Source organism: Peromyscus leucopus, chromosome 1 (genome assembly GCF_004664715.2).
Source record: "Peromyscus leucopus breed LL Stock chromosome 1, UCI_PerLeu_2.1, whole genome shotgun sequence".
Lineage (NCBI taxonomy): Eukaryota > Metazoa > Chordata > Mammalia > Rodentia > Cricetidae > Peromyscus > Peromyscus leucopus.
The window spans coordinates 119263047-119281834 of NC_051063.1; the positions used below are offsets into that span (position 1 = coordinate 119263047).

General features: G+C 37.7%; 1 pseudogene; it reads left to right on the forward strand.

Annotated features, from left to right (window-relative positions):
- LOC114686825 overlaps positions 1–18788 on the forward strand; it is a 35437-nt pseudogene that overhangs the window by 12540 nt on the left and 4109 nt on the right.

An 18788-nucleotide genomic window follows, 5' to 3' on the forward strand; every position in this document is an offset into this window, starting at 1 on the left:
TGGTCCAGGACATCACCAAAGCCTCAGGTTGTAGCACTAGCCCTGGGCTTCTATGTTACAATTGGTGGCAAAATTGGACTCAGACTTCAGTATAGACCCCAGCCATGGTAGGACCACAGACCCAGACAGCAGTAGCCTGGTCTGGATGTCACCATTGCCTCAAGTGGCAGTACAGGTCACTCAAATCATCACTGGCCCCATTGGCAGTGTGGCCCTCAGACACTAACAAGGCCACAGGTTGTGACCCAGGCCTCCGTGTGGACGCTAGTGACAATCTAGCCAATAGACTTTGACACAGACCCCAGCTGTAGTTTGACCACTGACCCAGACATGGCCCCAGGCAGCCACTTAGCCCATTAGATATCCTGGCTCCAGGTAGAAGCCCCAGCCACTCAGAGCAGAATGATTCTGGCAGCAGCATAGACCCCAGTCACCAAGAAGTGGCCCAGCCCCCAGGCTCCATGTGGCCTTTGGTGGCAACATGGGCCACATGAATGACTTACTTCACAATGCCCACTTCACTTGTATGTGGCAATTTTAGAGAAAATACTCAGTTATCTACCCTATTTGGTGAGTCCAAGTTTTATCCTAACTGGTAATATCAACTCAAAACTATTTTTTAGGGCTTAAAATAATTTTTTGACAAAAATTTAAGTGTTTATATCTCTCAATCTTATAAATTTTATACCTCCTTTGTGAGTTTCTTTTCTGTATTTGATAAGGCATACTAAAAAACTGTAACTATCTCATCTTCAATCCCATCACAGACCTGATTCTGATATAATATTAACTGAGTAAACAGGAAGTGCACAGCAGGCAACTTCAAAAACTGTTAGAAATGACAGAAATGGTCGGTTGCCTGGACAGTAACCCAAGCTACCTCCGCAACATGGGGCATCCATCTTCAACCAAAAGACCTAGAATAGATGACAGACTTTTCTGTGTAGCAGGAAATTTGAAGAATTGCCCCACCTTGTCTTTGCAAAGTATGGCAGTTTTATCAATTTGAGTCCTACTTGTCCAGTTTGTGCAGTATACTTTTATATTTTATCAGTCAAAGCAAAGGCAGTTTCTTGCCCAAATGGTTAGCCTTGCCACAATGAAAGCAAATTCCATATGGAGATTCTTCAATGCCCATCATCCTTTTTTTAAAGTAGATTCATCCTTCCAGGAGAATACATGTCTCACTGTCAGGAAAAGTCTTAGTTTATTAAACATCTTAAATGCCATGTTCTGTAAGTCTTTGAAGTGTTTGAAGACCACCTGTCTATCTAAAATACATATCTGTATGACCTTGAGAGCATACCTTACATGACTACATGCTTGATTGTTATATATGACTAACTGCTAACCTACACTTCTTAGTTATGCTAAGAAGTTTGTAATAATAACTTTCAATGACTAGATATTTACATTAAATTGGTAAATCAACTGTATAGGTACAATACCTTAAATAATAGTAGAAACATATAAACATATATACAGTATAATAAATATAACCTTACCTTTATTTCAATATACAAAACCATCATAAATAGTAGAAAAATATATAGAGTATGTTCTAACAAAAATAACCTTAAATTTGTGTCAAAATAAAATAAATCCATACCAATGTAAAATATTTGAGATTAATAGTTGCTTTTTAGTTTAAAGGAGGTTCAATAATCCAACCTTGTATTCTATCCTTTCCATATGCCCCTTTTTCTTTTCAGAAAGAGATCCTTGAATATAATCTCCTTTGTTCAGCTTCTTTCCTGGCCATTACCAACAACAACTTGTAACCAACCCCCCCAAATGATGACAAACATCCATATCCCACTGAATGATCCAAAACCACCCACCCTACCTCTTGGGATTGTAAGAATCATGTTCTCTAGACTATTTCTTGTTGTCTGGGGGTAATGGGATCTTTGTTGGACTCTGAGAAAATTAGGATAATCAAGTCCTGGAGAGCTAGCCATAACATTTGTTGTCCAGTGTGGTGATATTTTATTTGTGCTAGAATGTAATATTTTATTTGTATGTTAATAAATAAAGTTTGCCTGGAGATCAGAGGTCATAGCCAGCCAAAACCAGAAGTCAGGCAGTGGTAGAACATACCCTTAATCCAATCACATGACAGGCTGAGTCTCTGTGTGTTCAAGGACACAGCCAAGGATTGTGCTCCATGCCTTTAAACCCAGTACCAACCATAGAGACCTGGAGGTCTGTATAGACAGACAGTGACAAGAAAGTGAGGTGGCTGGGTTAAGAGAGAATTAGAAGACAGAACAGCAAGGTAATAAAGGCACAGTTTAGACAGGAAGCTGAGTCACTCACTCACTTGGGAAGCTAAGGCAATGTGGTGAACTAAGGTTAGTTCGTGGGTATTCGTTATTTCTCTGATCTCTTCAGCTATCAACCCTGTATTTGGTTCTGTGTTTCTTATTTAATAAGACTGTTTAGAAATTCATCTATACTTGATACCCAACATGGGGCTCAAAACCACAACCCTGAGCTAAAGAGTCTCATTCTCTATCAAAAAATATCATCCATATAATGACAAATTATAGATTTAGAAAACACTTTACACATCATTTCCAATGACTGTTGCACTAGAGAACCTGAGTTGGGGGTTGAAACAAGGCAATAAGGAAAGGTATGGGTTGGGATATGGTGGTTGTAACCAAGATAGTCAGGGGTATCCCCAGGAAGGCACCCTACCTGGAGTATTGGTGCCTGGCATGACCTCTGGTCAAACAGGAGACCTGTGCCTGAATTAGGAGCTGGGACATGGTGAGGAGGAGCCAGGATGGATAGGGGCTATGTTATTTGGGCACTGAGAAAGGATGGGTGATCCATGGAAAGATGGCCTACTTGGACTTCTAGAGGCCAGCATGGCTTCTAGTCAAGCAGGTGCCTCTGTTGGAATTGCAAGCCAGGATATGGTGACATGAAGTGAAGGAGCAATTGACAGTAGAGTAGGCAAGCACTGAGAGGTTGGGGGAAGTTCATGCATGGGTGGCCTACCTAGAGTTCTGGCAGGAAGAATGGCCTCTAGTCCAGCAGGGTGTCTCCATTCTGTACCACATTTTTAATGAGGTTATTTATCTTCTGATGTCCAGTTGTCTTTTGTTTGTTTGTTTGTTTGTTTGTTTTCTTTATATAATTTAGATGTTAATGCTCTTGGATGCTTAGTTGCCCCCCCCAAAAAAAGTGCTTTCCCCCTGTTGTTGCTTTCACTCTGTCTGAATGATGGCATTCTTTGCCATAAAAAAGCTTTTCAGTTTCATGAGATATAACTAATTTATTGAGTTTATAGGCTGCCAGTGTTGTGTTCAAAGACACTTTTGCTGTACCAATGAATTCAAGACTATTCCCTTATTTTTTATTTCATCATATTTAGTGTATCTTGTCTTAAGTTGAAGTCTTTGATATACTTAGCATTAAGCTTTGTGAAGGGTATAGGTAAATGTGTGTTCTTTATCATTCAGTTATACAGTTTGGCCAGCATCATTTTATGAAGATGCTTTCTAATTTTCCCAGTGTATATTTCTGGCTTCTTTATCAAAACTCAGTTACCCATAGGTCTATGGGCTTATGTATTGGTCTTCAATTCCATTCTATTGACTAAAATGTCTGTTTTGTGCCAATATCATGCTGTTTTTGTTTTTGTTTTTATAACAGCTGTGTAGTAAAATGTAAGATCAGGAATGGTGATATCACTAAGAGTTATCACATTATTTATGGTTGTTTAATCTATCCTGGACTTTTCTTTCTTTCCATATGAAACTACAAATTGATTCAAGAAGCAAAACAATTAATTTATAAACAATGCCCTATATCATTTGACATATTAAACATTCACAGAACAGTAATAGCAGTGGGTTAATTGAAGAACTCACTTTTAACAACACATATACGTCTCCAGTGCAGAATGACAGGGACCTAGAAAATATGCAATAACTACAGGCCTTTCTTGGGGAAAAGGGAGTAATTGTAGGAGATAAAGGAAGAAGACATAGCAGAAAAAAGTTATTCAAGTATGAAAAGCAGAAAAATAGAGGGAATATAGATGGTTCAGTAATTCAATACCAGATTCACAGACACAAATCATATCTAGTTATTTGATTATGTACTATAGTCACAAAGCATGGCAGGAAACATAGAACATGAGGCAAAAGTTAAAACACTCATACACAAAATACTGAAATGATATGTTAAACTTAAATAGGATTATCAAACTGTCTAAAATTATATAAAATCAGTTATAACCAGTTAAAATATGTTAAGTGAAAGGCAAAACCTCAAGTGAATATATTAGAGAATTGTGACATATCAGAACAAATCTGAACATACAAGGACTCAGGGCCAGTTCTGTAATACCCACCTAAGTGTATAGGATGATATGAATCAGTACAATCTAAGGGTCCATGTGAAGGAAAAAGAACTCATTCCTTTAAGGAAAAAGTTGTAGTTATAACCAACTTTATATCATTCAATATTTCATAGCCTCAAATAGAAAATGAAAAGTAGAAAACTGTGTGGAAGCAAGGAGGAAAGTAATAATTATTATTCTATTTGTATTATTTATGACTCATTAGAATTTTTAGAACTGTTGACACATATTCCTCATACCCATAGCAATATCATGACATTGGCCAGTAATGCCTCTATGTAAAAAAAAAAGGATAGCTATCTAGATAGCAGATAATAACAAACTATTTTCTACATATGTTAAGTATTAGGATTACAGTATAAATGTATGAGGAGATCCAGTATTTGCCAGGACTTCTTTTCTGTTCTGTAGAATGCATACAGACTTTGACGGTGTTCACAGAAAACAGGGTAGAATTGTAGGAAACTTCAAAATGACAGAATCCTACTGGTAGACAATACACCCCAACCACCTCAAAGAAATAAAATAAAACCTTTAAAATCCTTATATTCATTGCCATGTCTCATATCCTAATATGCCACAATAATAGGACCTGTGTGCATCATCATAACCATGGGTTAGGAAAAATAATCCAGTGCTAAATCCACACTAAGTGTGATTAAGATTTTCATGTTTGGAACCTAATCTCTCATGAATAGTGTCCTCTATTTTTAGGTTGACACCAAAGAACATCCACTTGATATTCTCTCTTTATTTTGCCATGGAAGAAATCAACAGGAACCCTCATATTTTACCAAACATTTCTCTGCTAGTTAACATTAACTGTGATCCAATTGCTAGTCATGTAAAAACCAGTTTGTCCTCAAGAAGAAAACATTTTCCTAACTACTACTGCACAAAACAGAGAAGATACTTAATTGTACTTACAGGACCACTGTGGAGAAAATCTGCCATTCTTGTGCCACTTCGGTACACCTCCAGAACTCCAGAGGTAAGACTGGGTGGATTACTTTAAATGAATTACTTTTTCCCTTCAAGTTAACTTTCTGGGTGCCAAAAGCAACTGGTACTGGGCAAGTACTGGGTGTGTTCCTATTCTGATCCATAAACCATAAACACTCAAATATTTTCTGTGGGGAAACATAACTTTATCACAAATGGGCATGGGGAAACTGTGAAATGTTTTACCTGAAAACTTAGGTTATCTGTACTTGTTTAGATAATCACAAGAAATTAGATATGATTTTAATAATTAAATGAAGAATTCATACTTTCTAATTCTCCCCACATTTGCTTAGCACACTTAGATCTTAGACTTAGTGGTATTCATTCCAACATCTTCATATTGTTGCTTATGTTCTATGTCTTTCAGCTTTACTATGGTCATTTTCAACCTCTCCTGAATATTCATGAACGAAATCCTCATCTCTACCAAATATCTCCCAAGGACACATCTCTAGCACTAGCTATGCTCTCGCTAGTGGCTCACTTCAAATGGAACTGGGTGGGGATGATCATTTCAGATGACGACCATGGAATTCAATTTCTTTCTGAATGGAGAGGAGAGATGCAAAGAAACATTGTCTGTTTAGCATTTGTGACTATGATCTCAACAGATTCAATGTTATACTTTAAAATGTTAAATAAGTATTATAACCAGATCATGACATCATCAGCAAAAGCTGTGATCGTTAATGGAGACAAAGAATCTCATCTAAAGTGGAACTTTATCCTATGGCAATCTCTAAACATTCGGAGAATCTGGGTCAGTGTGTCACAATTTGATATGATCACAGTAAGAGGAGATTTCTTGCTTAAATCCCACATGGGACTCTCATTTTTTCACATCAGCATTCTGAGGTATCTGGTTTTAAGCAATTTCTTCAGACAGTGCATCCTTCAAACTACAGTACTGAAATTTCTCTTGCAAAACTGTGGTGGACTTATTTTAAGTGTTCTTTACCATCATCTAATTGTAACAAACTGAAGTATTGTTCAACAGAAACCCTACTGAAATGGTTATTTAGGACACCATCTGGAATGGCCATGAGTGATACGACTTATAACTTATATAATGCTGTGTTTGCTGTGGCCCACTCACTCCATGAGGTGCTTCTGCAACAAGTAGACACATGGTCCAGTAATGCTGGGAAGGAACTGGAATTTGACCCCTGGAAGGTAGTGTGTCTTACACTGAATTGCATGTGTCTCATAGAGATGATGTTCTTAAAGGGAACCATAAGTTCTAAATGCATGTAAATAAGGAATCTTTTTCCTAAATGCATATGTGCCTGTACCCTAGCACTGCATGTGAGGTAGATCATGTTAGTATCATCAATGATGATGCACTAAACACTGGCATCCAAGTCAGCATTTTACAATCTAAGTCAAGAAATACTGCTTAGAGGTTTCCACCATACACACATCTCATATTTTTAACATTTGAAAAAAAATATTTTCTCATGAAGTTATTAATGATAATAAGAAAATGACTTGTCTTTTTGTGATAAAAAAGTTACTGATCAATGTAATGAAGAGACACAAAATAATGTTAAGTAGTTTTGTCACTTTTTAACCCATTGGGAATCTCAATTCCCTAGGTTATGATCAAATAACTGTTAGTAGAAAGAAGTAGGGAATGTGTCACTACTCTTCAAGAATACATTTAAGGTGTGCATGTGTTGATATGTGTTGAGGCATGAACTCCAGCAAGAAAATTGTATTTTTAAAGCATATTGATCTTTATACATACTTTGAATTTCTTCTTTTCTATTACTGAGTACTTATAATAGTTATATTTTAGGAAAGGCTAATGAAAATTAAGGTCATTACAAACATATTTTCTGGCCTAATGTGTAGGCCAGGTTGAAACTAATATGACCAATGTGTTTTAGGTGTTCTCTTTCCTGAAGAACATACAATTTGTAAATCCTGCTGGAGATCTTGTAAACATGAACCAGGAAGTAAAACTGGATGCAGAGTATGACATTTTCTATATCATGGATTTTCCACCAAATTTTGGACTTAAGGTGAAAATAGGAAAGTTTTCTGGACGTTCTCTATATTATCAGCAATTGTATATGTCTGATGAAATGATACAATGGGCTACTGGTCTTAGACAGGTAATTGTGTCTTAATACTAATGCTTTATATGTGACATAAGTACCTAAAATTAAATGATCTGCTTATGATTCCTCATGGGATAAGATGGGATAAAGCACTTTGACACTTATTACCATCTCTCCCTTTCTCTCTGTCTCTCTGTCTCTATCTTTCTGTCTTTCTTTCTCTCTCTCAATTGACAATATATATTATCCATACATTCATTATATTTTATTTAAAAACAATGAGATTTTGTTCTATTTTTTCTTCTATTGAAGATAGATTCTTTTCTCATACAATATATCCTGACTATAGTTTACCCTTCCTGTACTCCTTCCAGTTTCTCCCTCCTCTTCCTCCCTCAAGAGGCACTCCCTTGCCGGGCGGTGTGGCACACGCCTTTAATCCCAGCACTCGGGAGGCAGAGCCAGGCGGATCTCTGTGAGTTCGAGGCAAGCCTGGGCTACCAAGTGAGATCCAGGAAAGGCGCAAAGCTACACAGAGAAACCCTGTCTCTAAAAAAACCAAAAAAAAAAAAAAGAGGCACTCCTTTTCTGTTTCTCAGTAGAAAATAACAGGCTTCTTGGAGATAGCAACCAATCATAACAAAAGAAAGTAGAATAAAATGAAGGAAAAACTATCATATTGAAGTTGGACATGCATGCCAACAGAAAGAAAAGAATCCCAAGAGTTGGCACAAGAGTCAGAGACCCACTTATTCTCACAGTCAGGGGTCTCACAAAATTCTAACCTAATACTTTAATCTAGACCTTTTACAGACCCATGTAGGTTCTGTGCTTGCTGCTTCAGTCCCTGTGAGCTCATATGTGGCTTGCTTAATTGACTCAAAACACCTTGTTCTCCTGATGTCCTCTGTCTCTTCTGGCTCTCACAATTTTTCCACCTCCTCTTCTACAGGATTCCTTGCACTCAAATTGGAGGTATTTGATGGAGACTTCAAACTTAGACTCTCCACATAATATGTAAATGTGGGTTTCTGAATCTGTTCTCATCTCCTGCTGGAGGAAGCTTCTCTGATGATGACTAGTTAAGGCACTGATCTGTGAATATCGCAGAACATTCATGGATGCTATGTGAAATTAAGTTAATTATAAAATAAAAATATATAAAAAAGAACCATATTATTGACTTTTGTTTTTAGACCAACTGGTATTGGTCTCTGAGCTATCGAGTCTTTGCTTCATGTTTACCCAAGTTGTGGCAGGTATGACTTTCTTCTCATGGAGTGGGCTATATGTCAACTTGGACAGTTGTATACTCCCATGAGTTCTGTGCCACCATAAACCTAGCATATTTTGTTGGCAGGATGTATTTTAGGTGAAGTTCTGTGACTGGGTTGGTGTCCATTTATTTTTTTGGTAGCCTGAAAACTGCCTTCTGCAACAAACAGAGTAGAATGTAGGATGAACAACTTGACTTCTCCATTTTCAATGTATTGTAGTGCGTTGCAATGCATGTTCTCCTCAACAAGGAAGCCCCACTGTCAGTTTGCAGAGAGCAATGTTTTGTCTAAGCAACAGCCTTTATTGTTTGGAGATTTCCATGGGATCCCCTTAGCCAACAATTCATTGAATGCATCCTAGTTCTACAATTGGAAGTCTAGCTTCACTACACAAGGTGGTCATTTGGGACTCTTTGTTCTTCATTACTAGTAGTCCTCATTATGATTACCTTCATAGATTCCAGGAAGTTTCCATTGCTCTAGGTCTCCACACCACTCCTCAAAAAGCCCTCCTAATTCCAAATATCTATTCAATAACTCTCTCCTTCTACCCTATCTCCTCCTACATGGTTCCCCCACTCTCGTCCACCAGGCACAGTCTACAAATAAAATTTATTCTGCTTCTCTCTCCCAGGGAGATCCCTTTTTTGTCCAATGCCACCTCTTTATCTAACTTCTCTGGGTCTATAGAGCCTAGTTATCATATATTTAAAGGCTAATATTTGCTGATAAGTGAATACATGCCATAATTATCTTTCTGGATCTGTGTTACCTCACTCAGAATGGTTCTTTTGTAGTTTCGTCCATTTGCCTGCAAATTTCATAACATTTTTTTCTTTTAAAACCTAAGTAATATTTCATTGTGTAAGTATACAACATTTCTTTATTCTGCTGAGGGACATATGGGTTGCTTCTAGTGTCTGATTATCATGAACAAATCTTCAATGAAGGAAATTGATCAAGTGTCCTTGTGGTAATATGGAGTGTCCTTCAGTTATATGCTGAAAATAGTATATCTGGGTCTAGAGATACTTATTGTCATATTTCTGAGAAAATGATATTTTGATTTCCTTGCTGGATATACAATTAGCACTCCCCCTGGTAATGGAATGGTGATCCCCTTTTTTCACATCCTTACCAGCAAGAGATATCATTTGTGTTATTAAACTTAGCCAATGTGACAGGTGTAAGATGGAATCCCAAAGTAGTTTTATTTGGTATTTCTCTGATGGCTAAGGATGTTGAACATTTCTTCAATTGTTTCTCAGCTATTTGAGATTCTTCACTGAGAATTTCCTGTGTAGGTCTTTTCCCATTTTTAATTGGATTATTTGGTTTTTTATTAATTGATCATTTGAGTCGCTTGAATTCCTTCTATATTTTAGATATTAGTCCTCTGTCAACTGTTGAGTTGGTAAAGACCTTTCTTTTATTCTGTAGACTGCCTCTCTATCTAGTTGATGATATCCTTTGCCTTACATAAGTTTTTCAGTTTCAAAAGGTTCCATTTAATTGGCAGTCTTTGTGCCTGCATTATCAGTATTCTATACAGAAAGTCATTTCATGTGCCAATACCTCCAAGGCAATTCCCCACTTTCCCTTCTATCAGGTTCATTTTATCTGTTTTGTTGTTGTTGTTGTTGTATTTGATGTCTTTGATCCACTTGGAATTGAGATTTTTGCAGAGTGTTAAATGTGGGTGTTTTGTATTCTGCTACATACAGACATCTAGTTTGACCAGCACGATTTGTTGAAGATGCTGTCTTTTTTCCAGTGTGTGTTTCTGGCTTCTGTGTCAAAAATCAGATGTTCAGCCAGGTGGTGGTAGGGCATGCCTTTAATTCCAGCACTAGGGAGGCAGAGACAGTCGGATCTCTGTAAGTTTGAGGCCAGCCTGGTCTCCAAAGTTCCAGGAAAGGCTCAAAGCTACACAGAGAAACCCTGTCTCGAAAAACCAAAAAAAATCAGATGTCCATGTGTATCTGAACTTATATCTGGTCTTCAGTTAAATTACATTGATCAGTATCTGTTCTTATGCCAATACCATGTGGTTTTAATGATTATAGCTCTGTAGTACAACTTGAAACCAGTGATGCTGATACTTCCAGCTGGTCTTTTACTGTTCAGGATTGTTTTTGCTCTCTTGAGGTTATTATTTGTCCATATGAAATTGTGAATTGTCCTTTCAAGGTCTGTAAAGAATTGCATTGGAATTTTTATGGTTGCTGTGTTGAATCTGTTGATTGCTTGTGGAGGATTACCATTTTTACTATGTTAAACCTACCAATCCATGAACATGGGAGATCTTTCCATTTCTTTTTTATTTGAAAAGCAGCATGCAGATTTGTGTTAGTATGGCATTTTTATTTATTTTTTCCCTTTTATTTTATTTTACAATACCATTCAGTTCTACATATCAGCCACAGATTCCCTTGTTCTCCCCCTCCTGCCCCTCCCCCTCCCCCCAGCCCACTGCCCATTCCCACCTCCTCCAGGGCAAAGCCTCCCCAGGACTGAGATTGACCTGGTAGACTCAGTCCAGGCAGGTCAAGTCCTTCCCTCCAAGACTGAGCCAAGCATCCCTACCTAAGTCCCAGGTTTCAAAGAGCTAACTCATGCAATGAGCCAGGACCCGGTACCACTGCCTAGATGCCTCCCAAACAGATCAAGCCAATCAACTGTCTCACCTATTCAGAGGGCCTGATCCAGTTGGGGCCCCTCAGCCTTTGGTTCATAGCTCATGAGTTTCCATTCGTTTGGCTATTTGTCCCTGTGCTTTATCCAACCTTGGTTTCAACAATTCTCGCTCATATAAACCCTCCTCTTTCTCGCTAATTAGACTCCCGGCCCTCCACTGGGGTCCTAGCTGTGGATCTCTGCATCCAGATTCCTCAGTCCTTGGATGGGGTTTCTGGCAAGACTATTAGGGTGTTTGACCATCCCAACACCAGAGTAGATCAGTTCCGGCTATCTCTCGACCATTTCCAGCAGTCTATTGTGGGGGTATCTTTGTGGATTTCTGTGTGCCTCTCTAGCACTTTGTTTCTTCCTTTCCTCACATGGTCTTCATTTACCATGGTCTCCTATTCCTTGTTCTCCCTCTCTGTTCTTAATCCACCTGGGATCTCCCGCTCCCACAGGCTCTCTTTCCCTTGACCCTCGCACTTTATTTTCTTATTTCTTTTTCAATTTATTTCCCCAAAGACTGAAACTTTTTATCATAGAAATATTTCCCTTGCTTGCTTAGAGTTTACTCAAAATATTTTATATTATTTGATGGTATTGTGAAAGGTGTTGTTTCCCTGACTTCTTTTTGTTTGTCATTTGTACATAGATAGCCTGTTGATACTTTTTATTAATATTGTATCTAGCCACTTTGCTGAAAATGTTTATCAGCTGTAGGAGTTCCCTGGTGGATTTTTTAAATGTCATTTAGGCATACTATCATATCCTCTGCAAATAATGATACTTTGTATCACTTTGCTCTATTTCAAATATCTGACTGTTATAGCTAAAACATCAAGTAAAATTTTTAATAGATATAAGGAGAGTGGACAACCTTGTCTTGTTACTGATTTTAGTAGAATTGTCAGTTTCTTTCCATTAATTTAAATATTGGCTATAGGCTTACTGTAAATTACCTTATTGTATTTACTTATGGCCCTTATATCCCTAATATCTTCAGGTCTTTATCATGAAGGAATATTGGATATTGTCAGAGGCCTTTTGTGCATCTAATGAGATAAACCTATGGTTTTATTTCTTTCAGTTTATTCATATAGTGGGTTACAGTTACTGATTTCCCTATGTTGAAACATCTCTGCATCTCCTGGATGAAAGCTACTTGGTGATGGATAATAACCTTTTTTATATGTTCTTGGATTTTGTTTGCATGTATTTAATTGAGTATTTTTGAATCTATTTTATAAGGAAAATTGGCCTGTAATTCTTTCTTTATTGACTCTTTATATGGTTTTGATATTAGGGTAACTGGATTCATGAACTGGGCAATGCTCCTTCTGTTCCAATTTTGGAAAATAATTTGGAAAATATTAGAGTTAACTCTTTGACAGTCTTATAAAATTCTATGCTGAAACCACACAGCCATAACTTTTTTGTTTGTTTTGTTTAGTTTTGTTTTCTTTTGTTTGATTGCCAAAGTTTTTTCATTTGGTTGGTTGGGTTTTTTGGTTTTTTGGTTTGTTTGGTTTGGTTTGTTTGTTGATTGGTTTGTTGGTTTGGCTTGAGTTTTTTCTCCTTCTTGACTAGAAGAATTTTAATGACAGCTTTGATTTCACTAAATGTTAGAGGTTTGTTTAAATTGTTAAACTGATCTTGATTTAACTTTAGTAAGCTGTATCTTTTGAGAGAACTGGCCATTTCTTTTACATGTTCCATTTTGGAGGAGTACAGGTTATTAAAGAATGTCCTCTGGAGTACAGGTTTTCCAGTTATTTACTTATGATTTTCTGATTTTCCTCACTCTCTGTGGATATGGCCTTATTTCTTTTTTTATTTGTTAATTTAATTATTCTCTCTCTGTCTATCTTGTTGACTTTCTCAAAGACCAGCTCTTTGTTTCATTGACTCTTTGCATTATTCTCTTTTTTCCTATTTTATAGATTTCAGCCTTCAGTTTGATTATCTCTTGCCATCTACTACTCTGGTGTGAGTTTATTGCTGTCTTATAGAGCTTTTAGGTGAGCTGTTAAGCGGATAGTATGAGATCTCTCCAATTTCTTTATGAAGGCAATTACTGCTAGGAACTTTTCTCTTTGCTGCACTTTCATAGTGTCGCATGGGGTTTGCTGTGTATGCAGTTTCACTGAATTCTAGGAAAATTCAAATTTGTTTTCTGACTCTTTTTTTTTTTTTTTTTTGGTTTTTCGAGACAGGGTTTCTCTGTGTAGCTTTGCGCCTTTCCTGGAGCTCACTTGGTAGCCCAGGCTGGCCTCGAACTTACAGAGATCCGCTTGGCTCTGCCTCCCGAGTGCTGGGATTAAAGGCGTGTGCCACCAATGCCTGGCTCTTTTCTGACTCTTATCTTGACTCATTTTTCATTCAGTAGAGAGTTGTTCAATTTTCATGAGTTTGTAGGCTTTCTGGGGTTTTTTTCCTGTTGTTGTTGATTTTCAGATTTAATACCTGGTGGTCTAATAGACTACATGAAATTATTTCAGTTTTCTTCTCTCTGTTCAGACTTGCTTTGTGTCTGAATATTGGTGAAATTATTGAGACAACTCCACGTAGTTAAAAGGGAGGTTTATTTTGTGGTGTAATTCACAAATGAAGGGATAGGACAGGGTCTGTGAAAGGGGTAGCACAGGCTGGCAGTGTTCTCTGAAGAACTCTGCTCCATCTACCTCCAGCATCCAAGGTCCAAGGAACCAAGAGGGCAGGCATCCAGATCTCCGGTCTTCAGGGTCCAGATGTCTGGTCTTCCGGTCTTCATGCCTTGTAGGCATGACAGTTACTGAAGCCTCAATGGGGGTTGGAACTTCCAGATCAAAGCTGGAATGGCTACCCACTACATCTGAATATGTGGAAATTTTTGGAGAAAGCTCCATGAGGTGCAGAGTATAGAAGAATTCTTTTGTGTTTGTGTGAATTGGCCTTGAATTAACAATTAGGTCCATTTTGTGTATAATGTCTCTTAGCTCCAGTATTTCACTGTTTAATTTTTGTCTGGGAACCATCCATTGGTGAGAGTGGAGTATTGAAGTCTCCCACTATTCATCTGAGAGGACCCATGTATATTTTAAGCTGTAGTGGTGTTTCTTTTACAAACCTGGGTGCACAGGTGTTTGTGGCATAGATGTTAAGAATTGAAATGTCAACTTATTGGGTTTTTTCCCTTTTTTTGTGTACGTAGTATCTCTATCTCCTTTTATTATTTTTTGTTTGAAGTTTATTTCATTAGATATTAAAATGACTATATCTGCTTGAGTGTTAGAGGTACATCTTGGATTATCTTTTCCCAACTCTTCACCCTGAGGTTATGTCTTGCCTCAATATTAGGGAGTATTTCTTGGATACAACAGAAGCATGGATTTTCTTTAGACAGCCATTGTGTTTGTGTATTTTTATTGGGAAATTGAGAGCACTGACTTTGAAATTTCAATTACCAATGATTGTTGATTCATGTGATTTTGCTGAGGGAAAGGAGATCAGTGAGAGAGAGACAAAGAGAGAGAGACACAGACAGAGAGAAAGAATCCATTCTTTTAATTTTTCTGCTGTGAGACTATTTCCTATTATTTCATTTGTGTTCTTAAACTTTTTAGTTATGATTTTTTTCTTCTAGCATCTTCTGTACAACTGGATGAATAGGTAGATATTGTTGAAATTTGACTCCTTCATGCAATATATTATTTTCTCCATTGATGATGGGTGAAAGTTTTATGGATGGTATAGTAGTCCGGACCGGCCTATGTGGTATCTGTCTGGGATGTTTTGACTCCATTGAGAAGTTGGGTATAATTCTAATAGACTTGTATTTATATGTTAATTGGTCTTTTCCTTGCCAATTTTAATATTCTTTCTTTGTTCTGTATGCTTTGTGTTTCTGTTGTTATAGGCAAAGGCACTATCTTCTCTAGTTTAATTTATTTGGTGTTCTGTATACTTCTCATACCTTTATAGTCATTTCTTTCTTTACACTAAAAAAAATTTCTTCTATGATTTTGTAGAAAATATTGTCTGGGCCCTTGAGCTGGGTTTCTTTTCCTTCCTATTTCTCTATTATTCTTAGGCTTGATCTTCATAATGTTCCTGATATCCTGATATCCTGGGTGTTTAATGTCATGATTTTTTCAGTTTTGACAATTTCTTTCACATATGTACCCATTTCTTCTATCATCTTCAATGCCTTACATTTTATCACCCATCTCTTGTATTCTGCTAGTGAAGCTTTCCTCTATACTTCATGTTTAGTTCCTAAATTTATCATATCCAGAATTCCCTCAGTTTGGATTATTTTTATTGATTCTATTTCCATTTTCTGGTCTTAAACAGTTTTATATATTTCCTTATACTGTCGGCTTGTGTTTTTCCATGTTTCTTTAAGGAATTCATTAATTTCCTAGGGACCTCCATCAAATCCAAAAAGGCAATTTTAAGGTATTTTTCTTGTCCTTTCAGCTATGTTTAGATATTCAGGGCCTGCTGAGGTAAGATAGCTGGGCTCTAATGAAGACATACTGTCGTGGCTGTTGTTGATTGATTTTTATGCTGGCATCCTGGCATCTGGGTTTTGGGTTCTTAAAATTGTTAGTGCTGATGTTTGGATTTGTCTTTGTTGGCTGGTGTGTTTTTTCCCTTGGTTTCTCATTCCTCTCTGGATGTTCAGAGTGTGATGTATGTTATCTGTGTGTTGCCTGGCATGTTCAGCCACTTGGTTTTTGAGGCTGGGTAATTAGGATGAGTTGAGAAAAGGAAGTTTGGAGGAGAAGGTCTTTGTGATCCACTGAGGACAGTATCAGACAGGAAAGTTAGAGCACAGCAGGTTTTCAGCAACAGATCTGGGACTGAGACTCAAAGGATTGTATCTCAAGAGTATTAGGAAGAGGTTGTGAGTCTGTTTTCAATCTACTTGTTGACTTGGGAGGGGTGGTACTTGAATTGTCAGGAGATTCCTACTGGAGTTGAAGGCTGGGATTCAGTAATGAATGGGGGGGTTAGGAAGGGATAACTTGTTGGACTGACATGAGATATAAGCAGGGGTGAGGGAAGGCTGCAGATGGCATTCTGCTGCAGCACTAATGAGGAGAATGCAGGATTGTATCTAGGGGAACAGAGAGACAGAAGAAGGCCTGCCATAGCCTACCTAGCTTTCTGGCAGGTATGGCATCTGTTTAAGCAGGACATGCCTGGTAGAGTTGGGTACTGTAATGTGGGGATGAGCGAGGAAAGGGAGGCTACAAAGCAATGATCGATGGCATTTATGGGAGATGTGGTAAGAGAAGGGAAGGCTGCAACTGGTGTTCTGGTTCAGCACCAGGGAGTAAACTGTGGAACTGGGTCTGGAGGAAAGGAGAAGCATGAGAAGGTACTGAAATTATGCTTTATAATATGATGCATGTATGTAAAGGGAGACTTTTCAGTGGATCCATACTGTGAATCACTGCTGTTTTTGTCATATATGTTGAGCTTTTTATTTCAAAATTGTATCTGATTTTCCACAGACTCCACCCTCTATATGCAGTAGGCCTTGCAATCCAGGATTCAGAAAATCCCCTCAGCAGGGAAATGCTGTCTGCTGTTTTGACTGTAACCCCTGTCCAGAAAATGAAATTTCAAACATGACAAGTAAGAATATAATTTACCAAAATAATCAACTGATTGTTTATTTTCTACCATGTTTATATAGTTCTCAGAGATCTCTTTGGGGAAAAGGAAAAGATAAATGTCATTATAAATGTAAATGAGTTAAGAACACTGCTCTTTGAAACTATATGCTGCCTTGTTCATGAACTATACATTATGGTCTAATCATTCCAAACAAGTGAATTAGTATTTTCTCATAGATACTTCTTTACAGTACTAAATATTTCCTGTACATCTAGTCTATATTTTAGAATTCAGAATATTGTAATAAATTTTATCTACTTTTAATTTTATTAAAGTTATGAATGCTATGCACCTGTCTCAGCTACAGTTTATAAAGCGATAAAGAGACACCATGACCATGGCAACTCTTATAAAGGAAAAACATTTAATTGGAGTGGCTTATAGTTCAGAAATTTAATCCAATATCACCATGGTGGGACATAGTGGCATATAGGCAGACATGATACTAGAGAAAGAGCTGGAAAATTACAACTTCATCCAAAGGCAACAGAAATGAACAAGGTATCATACTGGGCCTGATAAAAGAGACCTCAAAGGTCACTCCCACATTGACACATTTCCTCCAACAAGGACACATCTAGTCCAACAAAGCCACACCTCCTAATAATGCTACTCCCTATGAGATTATGGAGGCCAATTACATTCTAACTACCACATTCCACTTCCTGACCCCTATAAGCTTGTAACAATATCGTAATGCAAAATGCATTTAGTTCAACTTCAATAGTCTCCACAATCTATCAAAGTCTCAACTATGTTTAAAAGTACAAAATACTAAATCTCTTCTGAGATTCATGCAATCTCTTAACTATAATTCCCTATAAAATCAAAAGAAAAATAAATCACATATTTCCAACATACAATTACACAGGATATACATTACCATTCTAAAACATAGGAGATACTTGACCAACACAAAACCAAAAACCAGCTGGGGAATTCCAAACCCTGTATCTCCATGTCTGATGTCAAAACACTCTTCAGAACCCCAAATCCTTTCAGCTTTGTTGAGAGCAACACACTTCTCTCTTTTGTGCTGGTTCCAGGACCTGTTAGTAGCTCTCCCAAAAAGGTTCTGGCATTTCTGACATCTTGGGGTTTCCAAGCAATCCAGGCTTCACCTTCACAGGGTCACACAATGGGTTCTCTGGGCCTCCATTCATGAATACCCTTGACAGATGCCTGGCCTCAGCAACAGGCCTTAATCATTGAGGAAGTGTCCATAATCCCTTTCTTCAATCCTTAAAACCAGAATCGCACGGCCAAAGCTTCCCAATTCTGCAACTTGCTGGGGCTGCAGCATGGTCTCCTTGTTCAATTACATCTTTACCAAATTTCTGTTTTCAATGGTATCCTTCACTGCCTGAGCTTAGCTATCCTGAAACTGAATCTGCAAACCAGGCTGACCTCAAACTCAAAGATGTGCCAACATTTTCCTACGGAGTGCTGGGATTGAAAGTGTAAACCATCACACAAGGCTCTATGCTTTTCTTTAATTCCTTTCCACAAATTGGAAACTTATCTGGGTGGAATCTTATCATGAGGTCACCACTCCCTTTATTCCAGTTCTTAATCAGTTGAACTCCTTAACACAGGACTTAGCTCCATTCCACTACCTGGTGTTCCTTTTCTCCTCAAATTGTATATTCTGTATTTTACCTTGCTCACCTGCTCCTTTTCATTACAAATCTTCTGTAGAGTTAACACTAATAACCA